This window comes from Helianthus annuus, chromosome 12 (assembly GCF_002127325.2).
Source record: "Helianthus annuus cultivar XRQ/B chromosome 12, HanXRQr2.0-SUNRISE, whole genome shotgun sequence".
NCBI classification, from domain to species: Eukaryota; Viridiplantae; Streptophyta; class Magnoliopsida; order Asterales; family Asteraceae; genus Helianthus; species Helianthus annuus.
In genome coordinates this window covers 136,600,551-136,628,184 of record NC_035444.2, presented here as the reverse complement: position 1 = coordinate 136,628,184, position 27,634 = coordinate 136,600,551, and the positions used below count along the sequence as shown (strand labels likewise).

Sequence of the window (27,634 nt, the reverse complement as noted above, 5' to 3'; positions counted from 1 at the left end):
TACTAGGATCCAATCCGTTTATATCATGTTAAATAACAAGATATCTCTAAATCATCATATAAAATACATAGATCATAACATCATCAATATACCATCGATAAACACAAACACTAACCAATTAGAAGGCAACACAAAGGTGATTCAATCAAGAAAGCTTCACGAGATGGCTTCGGCTATGAAGATTGCTGTCGGCTTCAAGAGAGGGAAAGAGAGCGAGTAGAGAACTAGGGTTGTGTGTGTGTGTGTTGTGTTTTACAAGATATGAGGAGTATACCCTTTCTCCTAAGTGTTATGCGTGCAAAAGAGAGTGGGCCGAACCCATCATGGGCTGCCCTTGATCTGAATACAAAGAATATGGCCCGAATGGGCTTGTGCGAGCGGTTCGATTTGTGCGCTTGGGCTCGTTCAATATACATACATTCAATACACATAAACATATAACATATCATTCAATTAATTATCAACGTTCACATAATCACATAACGTTCACATACGTTACATTAATCACAAAGATAGGTTCGAAATACGAGTTGTCACAATATACACTTTAACTGTCTTGTATATTGATATAACAACGTTTTACAGGCTGGAGACACTTCGGCAGCACCTCGGCACTGAAATCAGAACGTTACAAATGAGATCCAGGACACACATATATATAGGGCTCACCATTTCGCATGAAACAGGTTCACACGAAATGACCAGTGCCATTTCGTGCGAAATGGACAAGTTCCATTTCGTGCGAAATGGCCACATCCCATATGTTTCTCAAATTTCTCGAATATTGTGCCCTGATCTATCTAACCTATTACAAGACTCGATACAAGACGAAGTTGACAGACATATGCACCAACAGACTCCCCCTTGGATGTTGACGAAGTCTTCAGTGTCGAGTCTTCAAAGTCTTCAGTCTTTATCAGTCTTCTTGCTCTCTCCAAAGTATCTGACATTGTAAACATCCTTCAAACTCTTCTCTTCTTCTCTCTCACTTTCTCTCTTCCAGGATCTCAATCTGACTCTATCTTTTCTTGATCAGATCTCTTGATTCCTTAAGTTCATCAGCATCAGCAGCTTGTGTGTACAGCAGGATTCAAACCTGGCTCTCTATCATTCAAACTCCCCCTTGAATGTTGATTCATAATCTGTATCTGACTCTTATGTCTTCAGACTCCCCCTTTTGATTGTCACACCCCAACCGATGGCGGAAACATCGGGATGAGACGAACAAATCGCTCAAAAGCATCATAACACTATTTGTGACAATATAGATTAAATCAAATTTCATAAATGACTAAATTCAAATACATTGATTCAAATAAAGACAAATTGCAACAAACATGGTTTATTATTAAAATGGGTATCTAGTCCATCCTAACTTGATTCTTCAACATCTTGACTGTCAACCTGCAACATGTATTAAAATAGAGTTTCAATGCAAAAGCAAAGAGCGAGTATACAAGTTTGTTTACATAGCATAATAGAATAAAAACTCATATCCAACATGAACATAACAAAATAGTTTCAACGTGCTAGTTTACGTAGTCCAAGTGATAGCCCAAGTTTCCCAATGCGTTAAAGTACCTAACCCAAAGTTTCACGGGAGGTTGATATGTCTCCTCCTAACAATACCCCAAAGACTAACGGGGAGGTGCATTACTCCTATAGCGCTACTATTGTTAAAGCGGAACTACACACAAGAATTAAACGTTCACATAGCACAAAATAGTCTCAAGATTCACAAGTTTCATGTTTCATGTTTAAATGGATAGAGTAAGTTTCAAATAAGTTTCAAGTGTCATGTGCATTTAATATAGAATACATGTTGCACCCAAAGTGTTAAAAGTGAAAATGGGTTCGAGTATACTCACATAATTGCTAAGTCTTCCGATTATCCAAGTGTTGACGAGCGTAAAAGATTTGGAGGGTGGAACACCGAGGTCACCCTATATGGGCAAACGTAGGTGTATGAGTAATCGGGATTACGACAGAGGATTTGAAGCGGAATATAAAGTGTAACTAGTTAATATAAATCTGTATATATATAAATACAAATACGTATATTTTATATAGTTTAGGTAATATTTTAAAATTAATTCTTTCAAAAGTATTGTTGAAACATTGTCCAAAAATAAATATAATTATGCATTATATCTATTTTATATATAAAAAAAATTAGTCGAATTGATAGGTTTTGTTTTTATAAAATTTACACATTTTATTTCACGGATCTTACGAAAAACGGGCAGAGTTTCCTCTGTTTTTGGGCGATCCCGACAACCAAAGTGTCGATATAAATCTCAAAATTCAACAACAAAACAACATATAATTATACATACTTCTATGTATTCTTTTATAACAAAAAAAAATATATAAAGCGGTTTTGTGTTAACGAGAGGTATAAAACAATATAATTGGAATATTTACGTCATTGAACTACCGAGTGCATCGAGACCTCAGTTGACCAAGTTTGACCAGGTTTGACCCGGGCATCGAACCGAACCTGCTGAACCGAAATAAGAATCAAACCACCATTCATCGGATTTAACGAAAATGGTAGTAACCAACTGAAAGAAAAGAAAGATTACCGATTGAACTCGACTGAACCGGATCTGAACCAAATCGATCCGAATCTGAACCGAACTGCGTGAGTCGAAACAAACCGAGAACCAAAACTGAATCGGAGCTAAGCTGAGCCAAGATCCAAACCAAACTGAGTCGAAACACGAACCAGACTCGACAGCAAAACTGATCGGGTTGACTGTTTAATCAGCCTTGACTCGACAAAACCCGATCAAGTCTGAAACGAACCTGAAACCAATCCAAAGGCAGAATCTGATTTCAAAATGAAAGTGAAACTTAAACAAATAAAAATTCGAACCAGGTACTAACCTGAACCGAGACAACTAAACCTGATGTTGATCGTCACTCGAACAAAACATCGAATATGAATTACCACCTGACCCGAACCGGAACCGAGACAAGGCAAACTCAAACCGGAGTTAACCCAATCTGGAACCAGCAGACGTGACCACCACCGCTTCTCCAGCCGTCGGCTACCACCATCACTGACGCCGTCAATCAGCGTCGCACTGACCGGAGACACGCAACTTCCTGAAACGAAAACGAAAAGGAAAAAAATAGCTTCTAACTGTAGAGTTGAACCGCCGATCTGAGCAAGAACGAAGAGGAGACACGCTTACCGGAGAGGAGATCGAGAACACGGTCGCCGGAGAAAACCACCGTCGCTACTGCCGCTGTGGTCGTCGGGACGGTGCTGGTCGCCGGACATCTTCACGGGAGAGGTAGGAGAGGGGTATGGCTGAGGTTTAAGGTGTAAACCTCCTTTTGTGTTGCAGAGGTAGATCGAGAGGGAAAGGGGAGTGAAGGAGAGAGTCTGTTGTGGGTGGGCGTGAATGGTTTTAGGGTTTCCAAGTGGAGAAGGAAGATGGAGGTATTTGAGTGTTTATGTGTGTGTTGGAGTTGCAGACAAAAGGAAACAAGAGGATCTTCATATGCGGCTGAAGTAAGAATGAATATTAGGGTTTTCTACTCTTTAATACATAGGGTTAATTTAGTTAGTGGATTTTGGGCTTGGGCCCACGGCCCATCTCGAGTGATTAAGCGGCCCGAAAGTTCCTACGAACTCGCTTTCAAAACCCGATCGTCGTAGAGCGTTGTATAATTTTATTTTAAAAGTTTAAAATACGTGAAATAATGCCGGTGCTCGATATTTGTCGCGTTCGCTTGTCGATCGCGTAAAAAGCGTAGTTTTCCGTTTCTAAACCGTTTTTCGCTCAGATTTCCACTGCGTTTCTAAAAATAGGAAACGAAACATGAATTTTATAAAAACATGAGATTACGGAAATACGAGGCGTTACAGTCTCCCCTCCTTTAGGAAATTTCGTCCCGAAATTTATTCGAGAGGAAGACTTGAAAGGATTCTGGCAAACAGAAAGGTTTGTTTAAAATTGAGGTTGTATGGAGGGCAACGAAGAATAATGGAGATATAAGGGTGAGCGATTGATCTAATAGATGATTATGGGTATAAGGATAGCATAAGTATCGAGTAGACAAAAGTAGTCTTAAGGATAAGGTCTCGTCGCGGATAATCGGATATAAAGCGTTCGTGAGTTGTTTATAGCTTGTATTAGGTCCAAAAAGGTCTGCAAAACACTGAATTTCTCACGGCACGTTTTACGAGAGTTTGGTAACATGGTGAAAACACTTATATATAGGAAGTACCAACGGCGTATCCACCATGTTTTGACCACATTACGTCCGTTTCATATTCAGTGTCATGTTACGTTCCGTGTCTTACCATAAGCAGTAGCACACTCTATGGTCCTCATACGTCCATTACTATAATCCCGTGTGCACCCGCGATTATACCAATCGTCGCATGATTCACATAGCTTGTACTAGTTGTGTATGAATCAAGGTATACATAAATTTTGAAAATATGTTTGTGTGTGTAAAGAAATGTAGCATATAAGCATGTTTACGTTCCAAATAGTATAAGTCCAACGTAAGCGAATCCTTCGGGTTTCGCCCGTGTACATGTGCGAATGTATAAATTCTGAGTACAAGGCATGAGCATAGTATAAGTTTAAATTTGAACACGCACGTGAGCATAAACACAAAACTATGAGTAAAAGTATAAGCATAACGTGTATTAAAAATGGGCATAAATGTGAACACAATTTGAGCACAAACGAATGACGTGAGTATAGACACAATTCGTATGAATGAGAGTACAAACAAAAGTACGAGTATAACCAGAATCTTATAAACGTGAGTATAAATGCGAGTACGGATATAACGTAAATCGTATAAACGGGAGTATAAATGCGAGTACGAGTAGAACATAAATCATATAAATGAGAGTATAAACACGAGTACGAGTATAACATAAATCGTATAAACGATAGTATAAATGCGAGTACGAGTATAACATAGATCGTATAAATGAGAGTATAAACACGAGTACGAGTATAACATAAGTCGTATAAACGAGAGTATAAATGCGAGTACGAGTACAACATAAATCGTATAAATGAGAGTATAAACACAAGTACGAGTGTGAATACGAGTATAAATATGAGTATAAACACAAGATGCATGAGTATGAATGTAAATGGGAAAAAAAATTAAGTGTAAAACATGAATGTTTAAGTATGAATAAAATACATGTGTATGAGTATAAGTGTAACAAAGTTGTAAAAGTGCAAATGAAAACATAACTCGTATGAATATGAATACGAATGTAGTATAGACATGAATGTAAGGACAATGTAAATGTATAATTGTGAGTGTGTGCATACACGTAAAACGTATGAATTTTGAATCACGAGTATAACATAAATGTGTAAGTGTGAACATAAGTAAAGGCATAGAATGTATAAGTATGGATGTAGGAAATAATGATTTTATTCACAGTATAAATCGAAATGCACGAGTGTATGCGCGTAAAAGGTTAAAAGTTTTGAGTATGAAAGAAAAGGGAGTATAAATCATCCATTGACTATGTAAATTTTACTTTGTAGACGAATGGGAATGCTACTATGGTTTTAGAAGAATTTATATAGTCGAAATTATCGGTTCCTACGAAGTTTCCTTACCCACGTGTTTTGAATTTAATTGACGTATCGAGTGAGATTTGAAAAGTTCTAGGGTTTAATAAGTTTGTATCGTTTTAAATAACTTTGTATATAAACAATTTTGAAGTGTATAGATTCTTGAGAAAAAAATTGATCCCTAGAAAAGAAATTTGGTGCATGAACTTAGTGATTATTGAAAGCGTCTTTTAATAAAATGTTTTGTTGATTTTGAAAGAAGTTCTAGTAAATGTTTGAATAAAGTTTTTAATGTTTTATAGACGTGTGCAAAAAGGGTTGGTTGATTCCTGATTGAAAATAAAAATCCCTAGTTTAATGTTGTGAGGTGGGCGTGTTTTAATAATTATGTTGAATGCGAAATTTCGTTTTGACTGTCTAAGTTGATGAGTAGCATTTCGTGAAATTTCGAATGTTGAAGAACAAGCGTCTATGGAAAAGTTAAGAATTTCATGTGTGTGAGCTATATGAAAATAGTTTGTAGGATAAGAAATTCACTCATATAAACAATGCATCTTGAAATAATTAGGGATTTGACCGATGTTAAACGATTTAGATATAAACATAATCGTATTTACATAAAATAATCTATTAAAAGAAAGCATTGGTAACGATCACCTAGGTAAGGGAATCACCCCTAATCAGTTGGTGAGGTCGTTGTAAGATGAGAAAGGAAGCGGAGTTAATCGTCAAGGTGAGGAAATCACTCCTATCTCGATGATATGTCTTCACTCGTTGTTACAAAAGTGTAATTAAAATTAAGTGAAATTATGCATGCTAATGATGTATAATCGTATGATGTATGCGCAAAAGTGAAATCTTAAAAATGGTTCAAAATTGACAAGAAAGACTTTCATCATAAAAGATCGAAGATAATAAAGCGTACATTTGATAAAAAGAAACTTGGATGGTTCCAAAACGGAACATTGACTAACCAAAGTGGTCGAAAGGTCCTTTGAATCTGAGAGCAGGCTTTGGCCTAATAGGTGGTATACTCTCGCCGACAAGTCGGTTAACGGTATTCACCCTTCTGGTTACTACATGCCCCAATTCAATCGAAAATTCGAGACTTGGCGAGATTTATGTAAAATCAAGGAGTGGGACTAGTCGACTAGGTGCGGGTTTCACCCCTAGCTTGACGAGTTCGTACCCTAAGTGTGGTTGGTACTCGTTGGGCCGAAATTTAATTTCGACACGTTAACGAGGGTCCACTAGAAATTGGATTTGAAATTTGACATTTGAAATTTCCATTAAGATGTGGATTTCACTCCTAACTTAATGGTGTAATTTCGTGCAAAAATAGAATCAAACAGGGTGAAAGTCGTTTACCAAATTGTGGGTTTCACGCCTATTTTGGTAAACTCGTCTCGTTCGTACAATACGAGTGTTTTCGAGTTTAAGGAAAATCGAGTAAAATGCTTTAGAAAAGGGGAGTATGTTAAAGGAATACGAAAACAAGTGTAAACACATAAGAATGCACATCCAGAACGGTACATAAAGAATAGGACAATAAAACAAGTACCAACACATAGAGAAATATGCTAAGAATACACATATAGAATCGAACAACGGAACAAGTATTAACACATAATAAAACAAGTATAGTATGTGAAGTGTTAACACATAAGTGACATATAGGTTTGAAAGATGAAAAGAGAATAAATAAAGGCAAATAAGATAGCATGCAGGTAGTTTCAAGCAAAACATGAGAATAAAGCTCTAAAACTATAGACTAGGTTAAAGCATTCCTACTTTTCCTAATTCCCTATAGTTATGGCTCTGATACCAATCTGTCACACCCCAACCGATGGCGGAAACATCGGGATGAGACGAACAAATCGCTCAAAAGCATCATAACACTATTTGTGACAATATAGATTAAATCAAATTTCATAAATGACTAAATTCAAATACATTGATTCAAATAAAGACAAATTGCAACAAACATGGTTTATTATTAAAATGGGTATCTAGTCCATCCTAACTTGATTCTTCAACATCTTGACTGTCAACCTGCAACATGTATTAAAATAGAGTTTCAATGCAAAAGCAAAGAGCGAGTATACAAGTTTGTTTACATAGCATAATAGAATAAAAACTCATATCCAACATGAACATAACAAAATAGTTTCAACGTGCTAGTTTACGTAGTCCAAGTGATAGCCCAAGTTTCCCAATGCGTTAAAGTACCTAACCCAAAGTTTCACGGGAGGTTGATATGTCTCCTCCTAACAATACCCCAAAGACTAAAGGGGAGGTGCATTACTCCTATAGCGCTACTATTGTTAAAGCGGAACTACACACAAGAATTAAACGTTCACATAGCACAAAATAGTCTCAAGATTCACAAGTTTAATGTTTCATGTTTAAATGGATAGAGTAAGTTTCAAATAAGTTTCAAGTGTCATGTGCGTTTAATATAGAATACATGTTGCACCCAAAGTGTTAAAAGTGAAAATGGGTTCGAGTATACTCACATAATTGCTAAGTCTTCCGATTATCCAAGTGTTGACGAGCGTAAAAGATTTGGAGGGTGGAACACCGAGGTCACCGTATATGGGCAAACGTAGGTGTATGAGTAATCGGGATTACGACAGAGGATTTGAAGCGGAATATAAAGTGTAACTAGTTAATATAAATCTGTATATATATAAATACAAATACGTATATTTTATATAGTTTAGGTAATATTTTAAAATTAATTCTTTCAAAAGTATTGTTGAAACATTGTCCAAAAATAAATATAATTATGCATTATATCTATTTTATATATAAAAAAAATAGTCGAATTGATAGGTTTTGTTTTTATAAAATTTACACGTTTTATTTCACGGATCTTACGAAAAACGGGCAGAGTTTCCTCTGTTTTTGGGCGATCCCGACAACCAAAGTGTCGATGTAAATCTCAAAATTCAACAACAAAACAACATATAATTATACATACTTCTATGTATTCTTTTATAACAAAAAAAAATATATAAAGCGGTTTTGTGTTAACGAGAGGTTTAAAACAATATAATTGGAATATTTACGTCGTTGAACTACCGAGTGCATCGAGACCTCAGTTGACCAAGTTTGACCAGGTTTGACCCGGGCATCGAACCGAACCTGCTGAACCGAAATAAGAATCAAACCACCATTCATCGGATTTAACGAAAATGGTAGTAACCAACTGAAAGAAAAGAAATGAGGGATTACCGATTAAACTCGACTGAACCGGATCTGAACCAAATCGATCCGAATCTGAACCGAACTGCGTGAGTCGAAACAAACCGAGAACCAAAACTGAATCGGAGCTAAGCTGAGCCAAGATCCAAACCAAACTGAGTCGAAACACGAACCAGACTCGACAGCAAAACTGATCGGGTTGACTGTTTAATCAGCCTTGACTCGACAAAAGCCGATCAAGTCTGAAACGAACCTGAAACCAATCCAAAGGCAGAATCTGATTTCAAAATGAAAGTGAAACTTAAACAAATAAAAATTCGAACCAGGTACTAACCTGAACCGAGACAACTAAACCTGATGTTGATCGTCACTCGAACCAAACATCGAATATGAATTACCACCTGACCCGAACCGGAACCGAGACAAGGCAAACTCAAACCGGAGTTAACCCAATCTGGAACCAGCAGACATGACCACTACCGCTTCTCCAGCCGTCGGCTACCACCATCACTGACGCCGTCAATCAGCGTCGCACTGACCGGAGACACGCAACTTCCTGAAACGAAAACGAAAAGGAAAAAAAAATAGCTTCTAACTGTAGAGTTGAACCTCCGATCTGAGCAAGAACGAAGAGGAGACACGCTTACCGGAAAGGAGATCGAGAACACGGTCGCCGGAGAAAACCACCGTCGCTACTGCCGCTGTGGTCGTCGGGACGGTGCTGGTCGCCGGACATCTTCACGGGAGAGGTAGGAGAGGGGTATGGCTGAGGTTTAAGGTGTAAACCTCCTTTTGTGTTGCAGAGGTAGATCGAGAGGGAAAGGGGAGTGAAGGAGAGAGTCTGCTGTGGGTGGGCGTGAATGGTTTTAGGGTTTCCAAGTGGAGAAGGAAGATGGAGGTATTTGAGTGTTTATATGTGTGTTGGAGTTGCAGACAAAAGGAAACAAGAGGATCTTCATATGCGGCTGAAGTAAGAATGAATATTAGGGTTTTCTACTCTTTAATACATAGGGTTAATTTAGTTAGTGGATTTTGGGCTTGGGCCCACGGCCCATCTCGAGTGATTAAGCGGCCCGAAAGTTCCTACGAACTCGCTTTCAAAACCCGATCGTCGTAGAGCGTTGTATAATTTTATTTTAAAAGTTTAAAATACGTGAAATAATGCCGGTGCTCGATATTTGTCGCGTTCGCTTGTCGGTCGCGTAAAAAGCGTAGTTTTCCGTTTTTAAACCGTTTTTCGCTCAGATTTCCACTGCGTTTCTAAAAATAGGAAACGAAACATGAATTTTATAAAAACATGAGATTACGGAAATACGAGGCGTTACATTGATAAGCTGGGACCGCAGTCTGGAATTCACAATCTACAGGCTTTGGATCGGGAACCTGGCTCTTTCAAACCTTTTTCCTGCACAATCTCTACCTCAAAGTAAATTTCACAAATTTAAACTTTGACAAATTTAGAAACCAACTTGTAGATATCGATCCAAATGAATTAACATTTATAATTTCTGATGACCACTTGTAAGAATATCATTTTTCTTATTTCTAAACAAACTCTCCCAAACCTGTTGTTCATCATGTCTAGCACTCGGACTTTAAAATCCGCTCTTCAACATTAGTTGTCGAAAATAAGATGAAATAAAATCTTTTTGATTTTTCAAAATTTTATGCTAAAACACAATCTTTTTGGGTTTTTGTTTTTAATGAAACATAATAAAGAAATATTTACAGACAATATTTTTGTGAGTTTGTGTAAGAAGATCATATCAGTTTTTGAGACAAATCACCAACACCGTTAATCTTTAAACATCTTAAGTTCTAAACAATTCACTTAGATTGTCAGTATATTGATCCACTTAAATTTTCACACAAAGTTCAACTGTTTCGAGATACGAGATTTAGTGTTTTAATTGATTTAAACTTATTCGAGTGTCCCGCCTCAGAATATACTCCCGTATCCAGACTTCTATATTCAGTCTTACAGGTGAGTGTACACTAATGATATCTGTAAATGGGTAATGTGAGACCATGAGAACTCAGGTTAGAACTTCCGTTCAGACAAAGAGATGATGGCTCGTCTTTCGGTGTGTCCCGTTAGGGGATCTTTTCTTCAACAGCACATGATTAGCATTTTTCAATGTTTCATCATTTTTTTATGCTGGGGTGAGCTTTAAGATTAAAGCAGTGCAGAGTATTATACGAGGACTAGGCTATTGCTCCCGCAAAATCAGAAGTCCAGGTATAATACCCCAGATATCATCACGCACAAAGACCTAGTATGTCAGAAATAGAAAGCCCTTCAAACAAGATTTCAGGGGTTACCTATATATCCGAGAGATGTTTCCCACGAAATAAGTAAGTTAAGATATTTAGGTTTATATCTCGAAAACAATCTACTAAATGTATAAAAACCTACTGGCACATCCTTAGTGAGATTGTTTATCACATTTGACTTTCCAATTCTTTAGCGTGCTGTGATAGTCCATTGATATACTATCATTTCCTCTTTTTCACAACAAAAATATTATTGATTTTTATCATGTTTTTGGCTTTATCAACTATTCTAATGTTTTTGGATTTTCTGAAATTCCTTACTCCCCCTAAAATTCAAAACCATTTAAAGAAAATTTGACAAACTGATGTGAATTGCTTCAATTCTCCATTCACTTTGCATAAACAATCAAAACTCCCCCGTCAACAAACTATTTTCCCATTATGATTTCAAAACACTTAAGTTTGTTTTAATTAAAATGGTTTTTCCAGAAAATAAGTTTTGTTGATATTCACAAACCACTTATAGGTTAGGGATTTCATCACATTGTTTTTCAATCATTTGTATGAAAATTAAATCAAGTTCAACTTAATGACCTTGATTAACCACTTGTAAGAACAAAATGTTCACTTATCAACACTACCATTTATAAATTGAAATATGACAATTTTAAATTTTGAGAAAAATGCCGATTCATGCTCCACGATTACCAACTTGGGAGCTCTGGCAAGTCAGGATTTTTATTTAAAAAGATCCACCCAAGCCTGACGGTCCTTGGGTTTCCCAATTTTTTGTTTTAAATTTCTGTTTGACAATGATGGAAAGTTTGCATCATCAATTGTCGACACGGAATCATCATTTTTTACCTCAATTTGTAGCTCCTCTGACTTTGACGAGTCAGTTCATCGCCCGAACGTGGCTCTTCTGACTTTGATGAGTCCGATTCATTGCCAGAAGATGGCTCTTTTGTTTTCAAGAAAACAAATTCATCGCCATCCTTTATTGGAACCCAATCCACACAGGATTTAGGTTTTCCAAATTCATCAACCTGTGACATGAACGACCTTTCACAGTTTCTTTTATATTCAAAAACTTTGATAAAGATTTTATCTGAAAAATTAACTTTCTATGATTTTTTATCAGTTTGATTAGTCAATTTTTCTTTCTTTATCCTCTCTTTTATCCTCAGATTTGTATCTGATGAATTCGTTTTATTTGACTGATCAGTTTTAGTTGAATAAAGCGATTCATCAAAACTTTTATCTGAATCAACAGTTGTACGCGAGGACAAAATCTTTTCAAGATACTCCCTCGCTTTCTTTCTTTTCTTTCTCAATCTATCTTTCTGCCCTTGTGAAAGTTTCACTTTCTGTTCTTTCACTTTCTGTTCTTTGGGCTTTTCCTCAATTTTAACTGAGTTCTTCACCATTTTATGAGATTCAGCCCTCGATCTTCTCTTTGATCTCATTGGACAATCTCTGGCAATATGACCTCTGATTTGACAGTCATAGCATCTTCTTATTTCAAAACTCTTACTCTAGCAGTTAACAGCAATGTATTCTTTATAACCACATTTGTAACACACTCTGTTATCGTACCATTCTCCACTTTTAAACCAAACACTCAAATCATAACACTGATTTGATTTGTAGTACTCATCATTTTTCTGTTTTCTATCATTGTAATGATTTGGCTTTGAAGAATCTTCATCCCATCTTCTCCTGTAATCTTGATTTGACTTTTGAGCACTGTGGTCAAACCTGCACCACTTATTACCAACTTTTATTGAGTTCAAATTTTCAAATTTTTTTGATTTTTTATAAAGATTTGATGATTGAACTGATGATCTTTTATTGTTACTTTGAACATTTTGGGAATTTTGCTTTTGTTTTTGTTCCACATTCTTCTTAAAAGGTTTTTGCGTTGAGCATTCCCCCTTTTCAGTAGATTGTAAAACAGTTTCTTGATATTTTTCTTTTAGTTTCAAAAATATTTTCTTTTTCTCATTTTCATCGTCAAATTTATCATCACAATCTTTAATTATGACTTTGTCATAATTTGTGACATTGTCACTTATTGGAATTTCATTGATCGGTTTTGCACATATATGATTTAGTATTACTGACGAAGTCACAAAACCTTTCAATTTCTTTTCTAACTCACCAATTTTATTTTTAGCATTCTCAACTTCATTTTCAAGTTTAGAGATTTTCTCAAGATGAGAATTTATTGCTTTTTCATTTTCAATTTTATTTTTATCTAAAACAGATTTTTCATTTTCTAAAACTTTTATTTGACTTTGAAATTCTGTTTCTTTTTCTTTTAAAACTTTGTTTTCTAATTTTATCCAAAAAACATCTTCATTTTCTAAAATTTTTATTTTATTTTGAAGATCTTTTTCATTTTCTTTTAAATTTTTGTTTTCCAATGTCAAATTCTCCACATCTTTCAGGAGTTTGACATTGTCTGCTCTAGATTTATCACATTTTGAGCACACAAGTTCAGATCTTGAAGTTTCATTTTTCTCGGATTCTTCATTCTTTGAAATTACCTTTGTCTCTGTCTTGTATGTACCTGCACAAAAACTTTTAACAAAATCAAGAGGATTCATATTTTCATCTATATAACAACCCCTCTTAATATCATATTTCGTAACATTTTTTGCTACAAGACACATATTAACTCTTCTTCTCATTTCAAGAATCACACCCAAACTCATTTTATCTAAGTTCTTTTCTATTTCATTTATCAAACGTTTCTTTTTCTTATTATTTTCATAATTGTGTGTTTTGAGCTCATTAAAGAATTGTCTTAAACAAAACTTTGAGAATCTAGAATCCTTTTTCAGGTTTTTCAAAAATTCATCCCATTCTGAAGGTAACGCGTCTGCAAATTTTGATATCTGTTCAGCATTCGACATCCTTATCTCGTACTGTTTTAAATTTTCAAGTAACTGATCATACTGGTTTTCCAACTCATCCAACGTTTCATGCTTTTTACACAAAAAAAAAAGCATGGATCGCTCGTGGCAACTTTTGCCTTCTTCTCTTTTGGTTTTGGTGGTTCTGCTTTAGCCTTTCTTTTTCCTTTCCCTTTGACGTGCCCATTTCCCTTGGCAACATTTGCTTTGGTGTCGGGGTGATGCCCTTTCTTGCCTCCCTCATTGATCGTTAGAACGGGTAAAGCCTTTTTACCCATTCCCGCTTCGGCCATTTTGAGCATTGCATGAAGTTCAACAATGCTCTTGTCCCATCCATTCATGTTATAGTTCATAACAAAGCTCTTAAATTTCTTTGCTAAAGAGTTGAGGATCAAATCCGTAGCCAACTCTTTAGAGACAGGACATAGCCTTTCAAGGCGATCAATGTGGCTTTTCATCTTAAGGACATAAGATGAGACCGACTGGGTTTCCTCCATTCGACATGCATGAAGCGCTCGAACCGTTTCGAAGCGTTCTACCCTTGCTTGTTGTAGGAACATTTCCTTCAATTGGGTGATCATGTCGTATGCCCCATGATGTTCAAAATCCTTTTGAATCTCGGGAATCATAGTTCCCAACATGAGGCATGAGGCTTGCATGGAGTCCTCGGTATACTTAACCCAATCATTGTAGGCTTCTACATCTTCCTCGTCTGGTTCATCGGGAATAGGATCGTCCAACACATAGGATATCTTCTCTTGCTTGAGAACGATTCTCAAGTTTCGAAACCAATCCATGAAGTTGTTATGGTTGAGACGATCCTTTTTAAGGATGGTTCTTAGTGATAGGTTTCGGACGGTTTGGGTACTCGGGTTTGCATTGTTAGCAGCCATCTACAAAATTTAACAAAGTTCAATTTTAGTATTTTCGATATTAAAATTTTAATCATTAATACCCTTTTATGTCTCATAGACAATTAATAATTAAAATCTACAATCCAACGTTACATTTAAATATTGGTTAGGTGACCTTTATCCCATTATTTAAATTAACAAGGTAGTCAAAGTTTGATGCTTGCAACCCTTTGCAACTTCTAGCCATATGGGATCGGTTAAACATCTTTATGTTTAGTTGGCATGTTTAATACCATCAACACCTTTGTTCCCCATGCTTCGGTGACCCTAAGTTCATGGTTTCCAAATCAAGTCGTCCAACTTATACACACATGTGAGTTTACACATATAAGTGGTTAGGTGACCTTTATCCCACAAACATGGTAACCCCACCTCAAATATACAAGTTCCCTCAAATGTGGTTAGGTGACCTTTATCCCACAAAGAGTTCCCAAGTGATTCGAGTGTTGTATAAAAGGATGGTGTTTGACTTGTTTTATAAAAAGGGGTTTTTATTTTTCAAAATTCTAGTTTAGAAAAATTTTATGTACCATATATTTGCATGCATTCAAATCAATGGTACTTCAGTGAAAACCAATTTTCAAGATTCTTTTAATAAAACCCATTTTATTATAAAATCATTAACTTTTAATAAAATCTTTTATTAACCATTTTAAAGATTTTGTTAAGAACCAATTTTAAGCTTGTTACGGATTATTAGTTGTTAAGCATGCATATCCAAATATCATCTAAACAACCATAAATAAAATAACCATACAAGCACAACACATCTATTAAAAAGGTGCATAACCATAGCCAACTATTTTGACCACACTTGTTAGCCGAAACAAGTGTGTCAAAAGTTCCTTCCTAAAGGGTGAATATAGACACAAATAATGTGTCGTTGAACTCCCACTTGATCCCGCATCCAAATCCTTCAAGTCTTCTTCTTGTGTTGTGATTTCTTCACATTCTTTGGGCTTCCAAGTGTCTTTTATATTCAGCTCCAAACTCCTTTGGACTTCAAAAAATGAGTTTTGGTTATCGGGCTAAAATCTCGTTAAGAACTATGAAGTCCTTTGTGCCCGAAATTGGCAAAAACCAAAACCGCATTTTTGTGTGCATCTTCTTTTACAAAGGTATCCTAATACATTTTTTCTAGTAAAAATAAAATGCACCTAATCTATTTATTTACATACCAAATGAAATAAATAAATTACATATTTTTACAAATGGAAGACAAAAAATAATAATTATTACAACCCATTGAATAATTAAATACAAATCACAAACACAAACATCCAACATGTATTCACATAAGGTCATGGCTAGGTTATGAACACCAGTATATATATATATATATATATATATATATATATATATATAATTCAAGAGCAAAATGGTTTCCCTTTACAACCTACATTTTCGGTCAAGAATGAAAAAACCAAAAAATGTGGGTTTTTGTCCAAACAAAATAAATCATCCACATGACATAATTTTTCAAGATTCCTTTATGCATGTAGGAAATAAATCTTGAAAAAACAAAAGGAAAACCATAGATAAAATTTCATCCATAGGGTTTCTACAAACCCGAAAACCCGAAAATTTTAAATCCGATGAAGCATGCACTCATATAAGCGGCTCTAGATGCCATTGTTGGGTTTTTCACATGTTTATCAAAGTAATTTTATCCGAATAAAATTAAAACCCAGCGGAATATATATTTAAAACATGTTGCTTTATAAGATTTAAAACAATTTTTAAATGCAAAACCCAATAACCGGATCCATATATGACATGCATGCTATCAATATCACAACCATAGGGTGTTTAGAATACTACCATTCAAAGAGCAAGGTGATATGAAGAAGATGATATTCTTGAATGGAAATCTTCAAAGGAGAAGATCTCAAGCTTGCATACCCCAAGCCTCCAACTAACACCTTATGCTGCTAGGATTTCTACACTCGAATATGAACTTGTGAAACTCTCTTGAACAACCCCTTACGGCCGAAAATTAGATAAGTTTTTGCAAGTTCTTGCACTTGAATTTTGTTAGAGAAAAATATGATCATCCATCTTTCAATTTTGTCACACAAAATATATTAAAAGGATGTGAGAGAACTTGCCACCTTGATCAACCAATCATGGACCAACTAACCATGCAAATGCATGTAATGGTATTGGACCAAACTTGTCTTGGAAAGACCATGGGGAAGGGGTGTTGGCGGCCTAGCTTTTATTTTTATTTTTTTTAATTTCAAAAATTTCTTTTAATAATAATTTAAGTCTTATATGATTTTATAACTTTTATAAAATTATAACATCATATGTTATAAGACTTATACTACTTTTATTATGTTATTTAACCCATTAAATAACAAAATAAAATATTCTCTCAAAATAAATTATCCATATAATTTATTAGTTTCTCAAGTGCAATTATTTAGAAAACTAAATATTATAAGTGTTAATATTTATTTGTTTGATCATATCATAAATAAATATTATAGGTGTTTGTCTAGCTTGTTATTAGGTATGACCCGACTTGGATCATAACGTACTAGCCACATCAATTTAGTATGTGTCTTGGGCATACAGACTCCAACAATCTCCCACTTGCACAAGATACATAGAAGATTGATGCAAGTAGTAAATAATGCCTAACAACGGTTTACTACCCCTAATACGTATGACGAAGTGCCATTCAATAACATCGTCCCCTTCAAGTCCCTTACTTGAACATGATTTAGGTAAATCTATCATTTATCCTTTCGTTACAGATGTCATGTCAAATCCAGAGACATAGTGTGATCATTCTCTGTTGATTTAACTTTAGCAAGCCTTAGACATCTTACTCTCCACGAATAAGAGGAACAAATCCCTTCTTGACTACATACGTCTCTCACAATCACCTTGTATCACACCTGAGCTTAGCCTTGTGTACTGTCTTATTAGAGACAGCGAAGAACTAAGTCAAGGTATAATATTTGGTGTATATCAAGACCCAATATGTATCTCAGGTCAGAGGATACTATGATATTCACCTTTACTCAAATTTACTTATGATCAATCACAAATGATTCCATGCAGTAACATTTGAGAGTGGGTCAGTCCAATATTTGTATCCCACAAATATCTATGAACTTTGGCAGCAACACTTTGCTCTATATTCATACCTAATGAATATCCACCAATCCAAGTTCATAATAGTCTTACATTCATATTTGTTCCCACAAGTATGATCGACTACGGACATTTAGAATAATTAATTTATTCACAGATTTAAACATGCTAAAATGGAACATAACTCAAAATACCATAAAAGAGGTAAGATAACAATTGTTCCAATATCCAAATACAAAATAGATCAAATCCAATCACTAGAATATCGAAGTCCTAAGGCACAAGTATGACCCTCATGTTTTGGCCGTTCAAGGAGCTTCGTGAGTGGATCCGTAATGTTTTGTTCGGTGTGAACTTTGCGAATACATATCTTTCCTTTTTCAACTTCATCCCTTATGTATTTGAATCTCCGCTCAATATGCCTAGTCTTTTGGTGTGCACGAGGTTCCTTGATTTGAGCAACCGTACCCTCGTTATCACAAAAGATCTCTAGGGGATCTTGAATGGTAGGGACTACCCCTAGGTCGGCAATGAACTTCTTTAACCATGCAGCTTCTTGCGCTGCCAATGAAGCGGCGATGTCTTCTGATTCTGTAGTGGACAATGCTACAACATCCTATTTCGAGCTCTTCCAAGAGACTGCAGCTCCATTCAAAAGGAAGACATACCCAGATTGTGATAGAGAACCATCTCGATCAGTTTGGAAACTCGCATCAGTGTAACCCTTTACAACGAGTTCCTCTTCACCAGATCCATATATTAGAAACATATCCTTAGTCCTCCTAAGGTATTTCAATATGCTCTTAACAGCCATCCGATGACTGATACCTGGATTTTGCCGGTATCTACTTGTCATGCTTAATGCGCATGACACGTCCGGTCTAGTGCATATCATTGCATACATTATGGATCCTATAGCAGAAGCATATGGGATTCCTTTCATTCTTTCTTGCTCATCCTTTGAGCTTGGACATTGAGTCACATTCAATACTGTCCCCTTTTGAATAGGTACCAAACCTTTCTTAAAGTTCTCCATCTTGAACCTTTTCAAGACTTTGTCAATGTATGCACTTTGGTTTAAACCTATCAAGCGCCTTGATCTATCCCTGTAGATCTTTATTCCCAAAATATAGGCGGCTTCTCCAAGATCTTTAATGGAAAAACATCTTCCAAGCCAGGCTTTTACACCTTCCATGGTTGGAATGTCATTTCCAAATAGTAGAATGTCATCGACATACAATACTAAGAAAGTGACGGTGCTCCCACTAGCTTTCTTATACACACAAGCTTCATCGTCGTTCTTGATGAACCCAAAATTCCTAATTTCTTCATCAAAACGGTGATTCCATCTTCTCGATGCTTATTTCAATCCATAGATTGATTTCTGTAACTTGCACACTTTGTTAGGATGTTTTGGATCGACAAAACCTTCAGGCTGAACCATATAGACATCTTCATCAAGATATCCATTGAGGAAAGCCGTTTTAACATCCATTTCCAAATCTCATAGTCATAATATGCAGCTATGGCAAATAGTATCCTAATCGACTTTAGCATCGCCACGGGCGAGAAGGTCTCATCATGATCAACCCCTTGAGTTTGAGTGAAACCGTTTGCTACAAGTCACGCTTTATAAGTATCTAAGTTACTATGCATATCCGTTTTCTTCTTGAAAACCCACTTATTTCCAACTTGTTGGTCCCTCTGATGGGATCTTCCTGTTCGTAAATGTAGTTGAATCGTAAAGTGATCAATGCGCGGAATTCATGTAATCACATAGCAGATATACAAAGACAATATTCTACTCTGAATCACCGTCTGAGATTCTATTGAATGATGTGAAAGTATACAGGAACCAGAAAGAACTCAGACATACAAAAGGTAGGTTGCAAGTGAAAGTGTCAAAAGGTTCTAAATAAACTAACCTACCGGCTATTTATAGGCAAGGACAGAATAAGAGAGTGCTGGCCGATCGGCTGAACATCCTAACCAATCAAGTAGCCTGCTCGATCGGCCGGGCTGTCCGATCGGCTGGGCTAGCCGATCGGCTGGCATCAACAGCACTTAACAAAAACTTCACCGATTCTGTCCTGCTTTACATACAAACAAACAAAACATACACACAACTATACAAAATACGACTACATGTTGACGGAAGCTACAGACGTTATTGCACTAATAGACTCCCCCTCGGATGTAGCTGTAGTTCCTTCCAACATAGTCTTTATTTCCTCCTGTTGCGTCTCCTTTCTTTAGCTTTTTGTCTTCTCTGTTCAGCTCGCTCTTCTAACATTTTCCTTCTTTTATGCCTTCCCTCATTTATCCACCACTTTCGGTATTCTGGGTCGCCATCACGCTTTCGATCCCACTTTGGAATTTTGTTCTCTTCAGATTCAATAGGCGTTTGATCTGTAGGTGGCACATGCCCAAGTTTTCTTCTTCCCCTCTCTGCAGCCTTTTTAGCTATCTCTTTTTGTCTTTGACTTCGCTTGTATACCTTCAAAAATTCATCAACTTCAAGATCTCTCCATTTTGTCTTCCAATTTTTCCCTGAGTTGATTTCTTTTGCGAAGCAAACATCTATCACACCTTGATACTGCATAGCTATCTCTTTGTCTTTCTTATCATAGATTATCTTATTAACAAATAGACAATCTATATCTTTCTTCGAACAGTTGACCAGCCACATAGGATCCAAAATACTTATTCTTCGTCCTTCTCCAGTGGTCTTGTCATACAAAGAAATAACTGCTTCAGCTGTAGAGGGATTATACAGCCAAGCTTGAAATAGATCGTAGAAATCTTGTTCAATGGCTCTGAGTGGCATATTCTTCAAACATCTTGGAGGCTTTACATCCAACGTAATGTCTTTTTCTCCACTCTCCAAGTAAGTAACAATCTGTTTCGGATATTGTGGTTTCCAATCTGGATAATTATTCTTTGCTTGCCATTTTATGTAATTCCACAAATCTTGATCTCGTTCTCGAACTTCTGGACCGTAGTAGTATTGCTTGATATTCTTTGTAACCACCAACTCATCTACGTCCCACCAGGGTAAAGTAGCTATATCAGCTAAGAATTCAAAGTATTGTACACCCTGCTCCCTTCTAATTGCATAAACTTTCAAGTCGTCCAGATATCCCCAGGATAGAATATCTCCCCAAGAAAGATCTTTGTTATGAGTAAAGTATTGAAGAGCCCTGAGAATCTTTCTTTCTTTCGGCATATTCTTGAACCATCGTTTTCTTTCTTCAGCTATTATTTCTCTAGGAACTGGTTCAGGAATATCTGCTGTACCAACCCTTTCTTCAATCTTTCTTCTCAACTCGTCTTCATTCTTTTCTTGAAACAACTCTGTGAAAGTAGGGAATGCAACATCTTCACCTTCATAATGAAAATCCACCCTATCTTCTTCTGAATCAGATGCGCTTTCAACAATCACTTCATCATAATGATCAGCTTCATGAGGGTATCTAGGCTCGAAATCCTTTACAGGAGAATGAGGAATTTCATCTTCGATATCAAATTTAAATTTTCCATCTTCCAAACCCAATTCCTCTAACATTTCAGCCCCTGTTCTTTTAACCTTTACCTCTCCTTGTTGTTTACCACATAAGTAAATGACAGTAGGGTTAGAAAGAAGTACCTGATCAACAGGTTGTTTTCCAGATGATGATGCTTCATGATCAACTTCATCCTCCTGCTCATTTATTTCATTATTCATCAGCTCATCCACTCTTTCTTGAACATTTGGTTCACTGATTAATAATCCCGAAGCACCTTGATCATTGTCGTCATCTCCTTTGTCATCTTTAACAGACTTATCATCAGTTTTATCATCTTTATCATCAGATTCATCTTTATCATCAGAATCATCTTTATCTTCTTCTTCATCATCTCCAAACAACTCTCTATCAGAATCTTCATCCACAATCTCTCCACGTGCTATCCTTCCTTTTCTTTTTAGATCCATGAACTTTAGCAACTTTGCCACTTCTTTAGAATTATATGGCACAGGGTAAGCATTTCCAACTAACACAAATTTGTCAGTTGTATACTCCAGCAGTAGAACTTCCCTTGCTCTTCTTCTTCTTTGAATAATTTCAACTCTTCGAAGGACATTTTCAGCAATAATAGGCTCAGAAGGTTCACCAACAATTAAGTATTCTGGTTCATGAGGCTCTTCAGCTTCAGCTTCAACCATCTCTTGATCATCTTCAACAATTTCTTGTTCTTGAACCTCAACCTCTTCAGTCATTTCAATATCAAGTTGCGAAGAAGAACCTCCAACCTCTGGTTGACTTGAAGATGCATCAACTATCTCAACCTCTTCAACTACCCCTTTGTTCTTTAGGTTTGCTTCTTCAGCCATTTGACGTTCACGCTCCAATCTTCTTTCATTAGCTCTCATCACATCAATTTCATCAAATGCAGCATGAATGTTCATCTTTAAATGACTTTCAACCACAGCAACTAGCATCTGAAGTTGTTGATCTTTCATTACTTTATCAGCTTTCATAGCCTCCATCTCTAATTTCATTGCCTTCATTTCATTAGATGAAACTTCACTTATCTCATTAAGAAGCTGATTTAACGTTTGATTCACATTCTCCAGATCCTTTGTCTTGGCATTCAAAGAAGATATCTCTTGTGTTAATGACTCAAACACTTTAGAATTACCCTCGGCCTCATTCTTCATTTGATTCATTCTTTTCTCCTTTTCAACCAATGCTGCAACTATTTTATCGTGAGCTTCTATCAATTCATCAATTTGACTTCTCAGCATGTTACATTCTTCCTCAGCTTTTGCTTTCTCTTTTTCCAGTTCTTTATCTTTCTTAGTTAGATCTTTAACCGCCTGATCATTAAACATATCACTTTCACCTTCAGGCATATCTTCAGAGAAAATACCAGTAGCCGAGCCAATATTATCAAAATCAAAGTTAAAGTCTTCTACTTTCTGTCGTGATGACTGGGGAATCTCTTGTTGAGCAGGTTTTGGACTAGCAGCTCTGAATCCAGTGATCTCTACATAATCATCATCATCTGTCTTCTTTTCTGTTTCCACAACTGGAACTTCTTTTGTTTTCACCTCCGATTCTTTTGGAACATCAACACTTGGTGATTTTTCTTTCTGAACATGTTGAGCTGCCTTTCCTTCCTTATCTTTCTGTGACTCAGCTCCTGATTTCTTTGATCTGACATTTCTGGGAATTGCACCCACTGGAGCTGCCTTTCGTTTCTTTCTCTGTCTCTTTGACTTTTCAGGATCATAAGGAGAATCTTCTTCATCTGAACCCTTTTGTTTCTTTGACGGTCTTTTCTTCAACTGAACTTTTCCTTTACCAACAGTTTTAGGAATTAATTCAGATTCAGATTGAGTAGCTTCAGAATCTCCATCACTTGAACTCCTTAAAGCTTCTGTATCGGGTTGACCCTTTGTAACCTTTTCAGAATGAACACTTGTTCCTTGAGCTTGTTGTGCTGCAACTTCTTCGTTCCTTTTCAAATAGCTTTCCAAAGATTGCTTTAACAAATCAGCACCTTGTTCAATCACCACAGATGGCTCTAGAACTGTCTCATCCACTAGTTTCTTCTGCGGCTCTCCAGAAGATCCCTTTTCTCCTTCTTTAGGAATAACAACCGCAGGGGATGACTTAGGTGTCCTTTTCCTTTTTCCATCTCTAACATGCCACCACCTAGTCTTTTTCTCAACCATCTCATTCATCTTTGAATCTTCATTGTCTGAGTTGCTGTCGTCATGCCTCCATTTATCGTTTTCAGGAGCAACATATGCTTTATCTTTAATTCTGCAAATCATCTGCTTGGTTTTCTCATCCTTATCCTTTGTAACTCTTCCTATTGTTGTCTTATTTACAACACTCATCTCCATCACATCCTCACAATCCTTCGGAAGATCTTTGATTTTGTCATTTAGTAACATCATGATGAATCTAGGATACATGATGTACTTATCTGCTCCAGCTTCACAATTCTCCTTCATGTATTCAAAGATCACTTGTGAAATGTTGTACCTTCTGTTTAACACCAAGCTTGTTATCATATTCATGATGTAGTCAGCAACCTCATCATATGCTCCCTTTCTATGTCCCATTGAGTGTATCATGCAATGTATTAAGTACCTATATGCTTTGGAGAAGCATCTTTTGTACATCTTTCCATTAATGAACCCTGTAAATCCCATTCTACACCACAAACCTTTTACAAGACGTTCAGACATGATTGTTGGATCAATGTCAGAATCTTGTAAGTCAAGAACTCTCCTCACATCTCCTACATCAAACTTAAACTCCACATCTATATCTTTTCCAACTTGATCCTTCTTTCTCAAAACTGCATGTATCATCTTGTCTGAATCTTCATATCTAGCAGTGTTCCAGAATGCTCTAACATGTGATTCATAAATCACAGTTTTATCAGACATAGCTTTAGCTATTCTGCTTTCTCTCAAAAACGTTGCCATCTTTTCTACCACAGTACCAGTGGTTGATTCAGAATCAATTTCACAAGGGATGTTATGACTCTTGTCTTTCTCTTTTCCTCGTCCCTGTAAAAATTATTCAGTGAAAAATTATTCAAACAAGAACATGAAAATTCTGAAAAAAAAAAAATTTAACACATTGACATTCCTATGTGACAACACTACAGAATCGACTGATCTGGTCGATCGAAGAGCATTACTGTTCGATCGGCTGAGAATGATTATAGTGACAGTTCCTGGTCGATCGGTTGGTCCAGCCGATCGGCTGAGAATGAATAGAGTGACAATGCCTGGTCGATCGGCTGACAAAATGTGACAAAGAAGTTCTTATAAATGGTGTCCAATCGGCTAGCAAATGCTCTTCGATCGGCTGGGAAACTTATGCACAGAAATCTAAGTGTGTAAAGAATACTTATCCTTTCAACAAGTAATGCTGCCCTATTGATTAACAAAAGTTTTTCAATAGAAGAGCAATTCCTGTTCGATCGGCTTGCACATTGTTGTTCGATCGGCTGGTCTAGCCGATCGGCTGGCAATGCTATGACCAAACAGTATTCTACAAATGATTCAAACATTTAGCACACTTTTCAAGGCAACAAGATTGAACTACCAACTATCTCAATACTAACACCTGATCTTATATTGCTACTCGATCGGCTGGTCCAGCCGATCGGCTAGCACATTGCTATTCAATCGGCTGGTCTAGCCGATCGGCTAGCACAATGCAAAACCATATTCCAAGCATTTAGCACAATCAAAGCACATTTTCAAGATATGAACTACCTAATGCAACAACAACTAAAACACATTATGATTGCTGTCCGATCGGCTGGTCCAGCCGATCGGCTGGCATCTTCGATGAAGAACAGTTTTATGAACATGAACTAATGATTAAAAAAATTATGCTAATTATCACAAATTAAGCACAGATCCATGTTCCTAATGTTGTCGCGATCAAAACCCTATGTTTATTCTTGTCTAAATCGTCCTAAACAGAGGTTAATCTCTCAAAGAACATGCCGACAGCCGTAACACCTTAAACTTAGATCTATCAAGTTTTAGCATGATTTTTCAGAAATTGATCCGGTAAACTTACAGATCTTTGCATTGCGAACAAAACCCTATAACTAGATTTCATCAAAACATCCTAAATCTTCCTAAATCTGAGATCAAAGAAACCGACAGATATGAACATGAAGAACACTAAGGATTTCAAAGATTTTGATGTTGAAAAACATACCTTTGCCATTTGAGATGATGAGTAAGCCAACAAATCAAATATATTGTTGCAAAGAGAGATGAAAATCAATATGAGATTAGTGAATCGGCTGAGAGAGCTTTTGGTTCGATCGAAGTGCGAAAAAGAACAAATGAAACATTGAACTCCTATTTACAGTGTGTCATTGAACCGGCTAGGCAGTACGATCGGCTGGTCTAGCCGATCGGCTGGCCTGTTCGATTTATGGCACTTTGACTTTCAAACCGATTTAACTTTTTGACCTTTTTCACATTATCAGTGTTTGAGAAATCCACTTAAGTATCTAGGTCCAAGCTAATGACCCTAGGTACTTAATTTGTCGACCAAGTTCAACTTAATGACCTTGGTTGACTCGAAGCAAAAACAAACTGATATTTTAAACATTTTTCTGAAAATTTTACAAGTTTCAACTTAATGAACTTGCATTTTGACTTTTTATTTTCTTTGTTTATATCAAGATTAGCTCCCAACTTGTTTTTCAGTTCAGAACAACTTCCTGCAACATGCATCAGACTGTGAATCTGAAGATCAATCCTCTGCTTTGGTTTGTCAAAAAATAAAGCAGAAGTGTAAAATCTTTTTGAGTTTTATAAGCAGACTCTAACCTATAAAAGTATAACTTGAAACTGAAAAACAGAATGTAAAGAAAGAAATCTATATACAAACATATTTTGGTGAGCGTGTCAGGGAATCATATCAGCCTTTTTAGACATGTTACAAGTACCGTTAAGCTTCATTTCATTCAGGATTAAACAATTCACCTCGATTATCGATATACTGATCCTTTTTAAGTTTTCTCACAGATTTCAATTTATTCAGGATATGATTTAGATGTCTTATTAACTTAACTCATTTATGTGTCCCACCTTTTGAATATACTCCCGTATCAAGTTCCCAATATTCAGTCTTACAGGTGAGTATACCACAGATGATATCTGTAAGGGGTTAAATGCGAGGGCCGTGAGAGCTCAGGTCGATACTTCCGTATACGCAGAGAGATGACGGCTTCGACTTTTCGGTGTGTCCCCTTTAGAGGATCTTTTGATTTCAACAGCAGCGACTATCAATTTTATTGTTTCATCAGCTTGCTGAGGGCGATGCTATGTTTCAAGCATTTTGCGTAAAGTATTATTCGGGGACTAGGTCAGAACTTCCATTCAGCAGAAGTCCCGGAATAATACCCCAGATATCACTGAGTATAAAGACCTAGTATCTCAGAATAAGGGACCTATCAAACGAGATTTCAGGGGTTACCTATATATCCAAATAGTGTTCCCCACAAATTAAGTCTCGTTTTGTATTTTTAAGTTTATATCCCGAACAAATCTATTAACTATGCAAAAACCTATCGACACATCATTAGTGAGACTGTTTAAACCTTTTAAAACTTTACAAATCTTTAGCATACCGTAACAGTCTAACTGATGTACTATCATTTTCCCTTTTACACAGGCTCTTTTTCATTTTTTATTGTTTTTGGATTTTGAAATTTTATCATGTTTTTGGCTTTTTGATTTTTTAATGTTTTTGGTTTTTCTAAAAAGTATATACAAATATACCTATCTCCCCCTAAAGACCAAAACAGGTAAAAAATCGACAAACCATTGCAGATCGATTATCAACATCATCTACAGTGGTATCCTCATCAACGCCAACGATTCCATCCTTCACTGACAAGAGCATCATACCATTAAGTTTTAAAAGATATTTAAAACGTGTTCTATCAAATGCCTTGGTATGTAAATCAGCTTTTTGCTCGTCAGTGTGGATTTTCTCAATTCGTATCAACTTTTTCTCGAAACAATTTCGAATAAAGTGATGACGAATTTCTATATGTTTGGTTTTAGCGTGATGTACCGGATTTTTTGTTATGTTAATTGCGG

The 27,634-nt window shown here is 36.3% G+C and overlaps 1 long non-coding RNA gene across 2 annotated transcripts; it reads right to left on the bottom strand.

The window, feature by feature from the left end:
* Window positions 1–1,354: 1,354 nt before the first annotated feature.
* LOC110893285 lies at window positions 1,355–3,508 on the bottom strand. Of its 2 annotated transcripts, XR_004875341.1 has the most exons (6): window positions 3,201–3,508; window positions 2,890–3,111; window positions 2,586–2,808; window positions 2,438–2,500; window positions 1,869–1,943; window positions 1,355–1,404 (listed from the first exon to the last, which is right to left on the bottom strand). It is a non-coding gene; the product is annotated as an uncharacterized LOC110893285 (long non-coding RNA). The 2 variants fall into 2 exon arrangements; XR_004875340.1 differs by having other exon boundaries at window positions 2,890–3,508.
* Window positions 3,509–27,634: the final 24,126 nt, after the last annotated feature.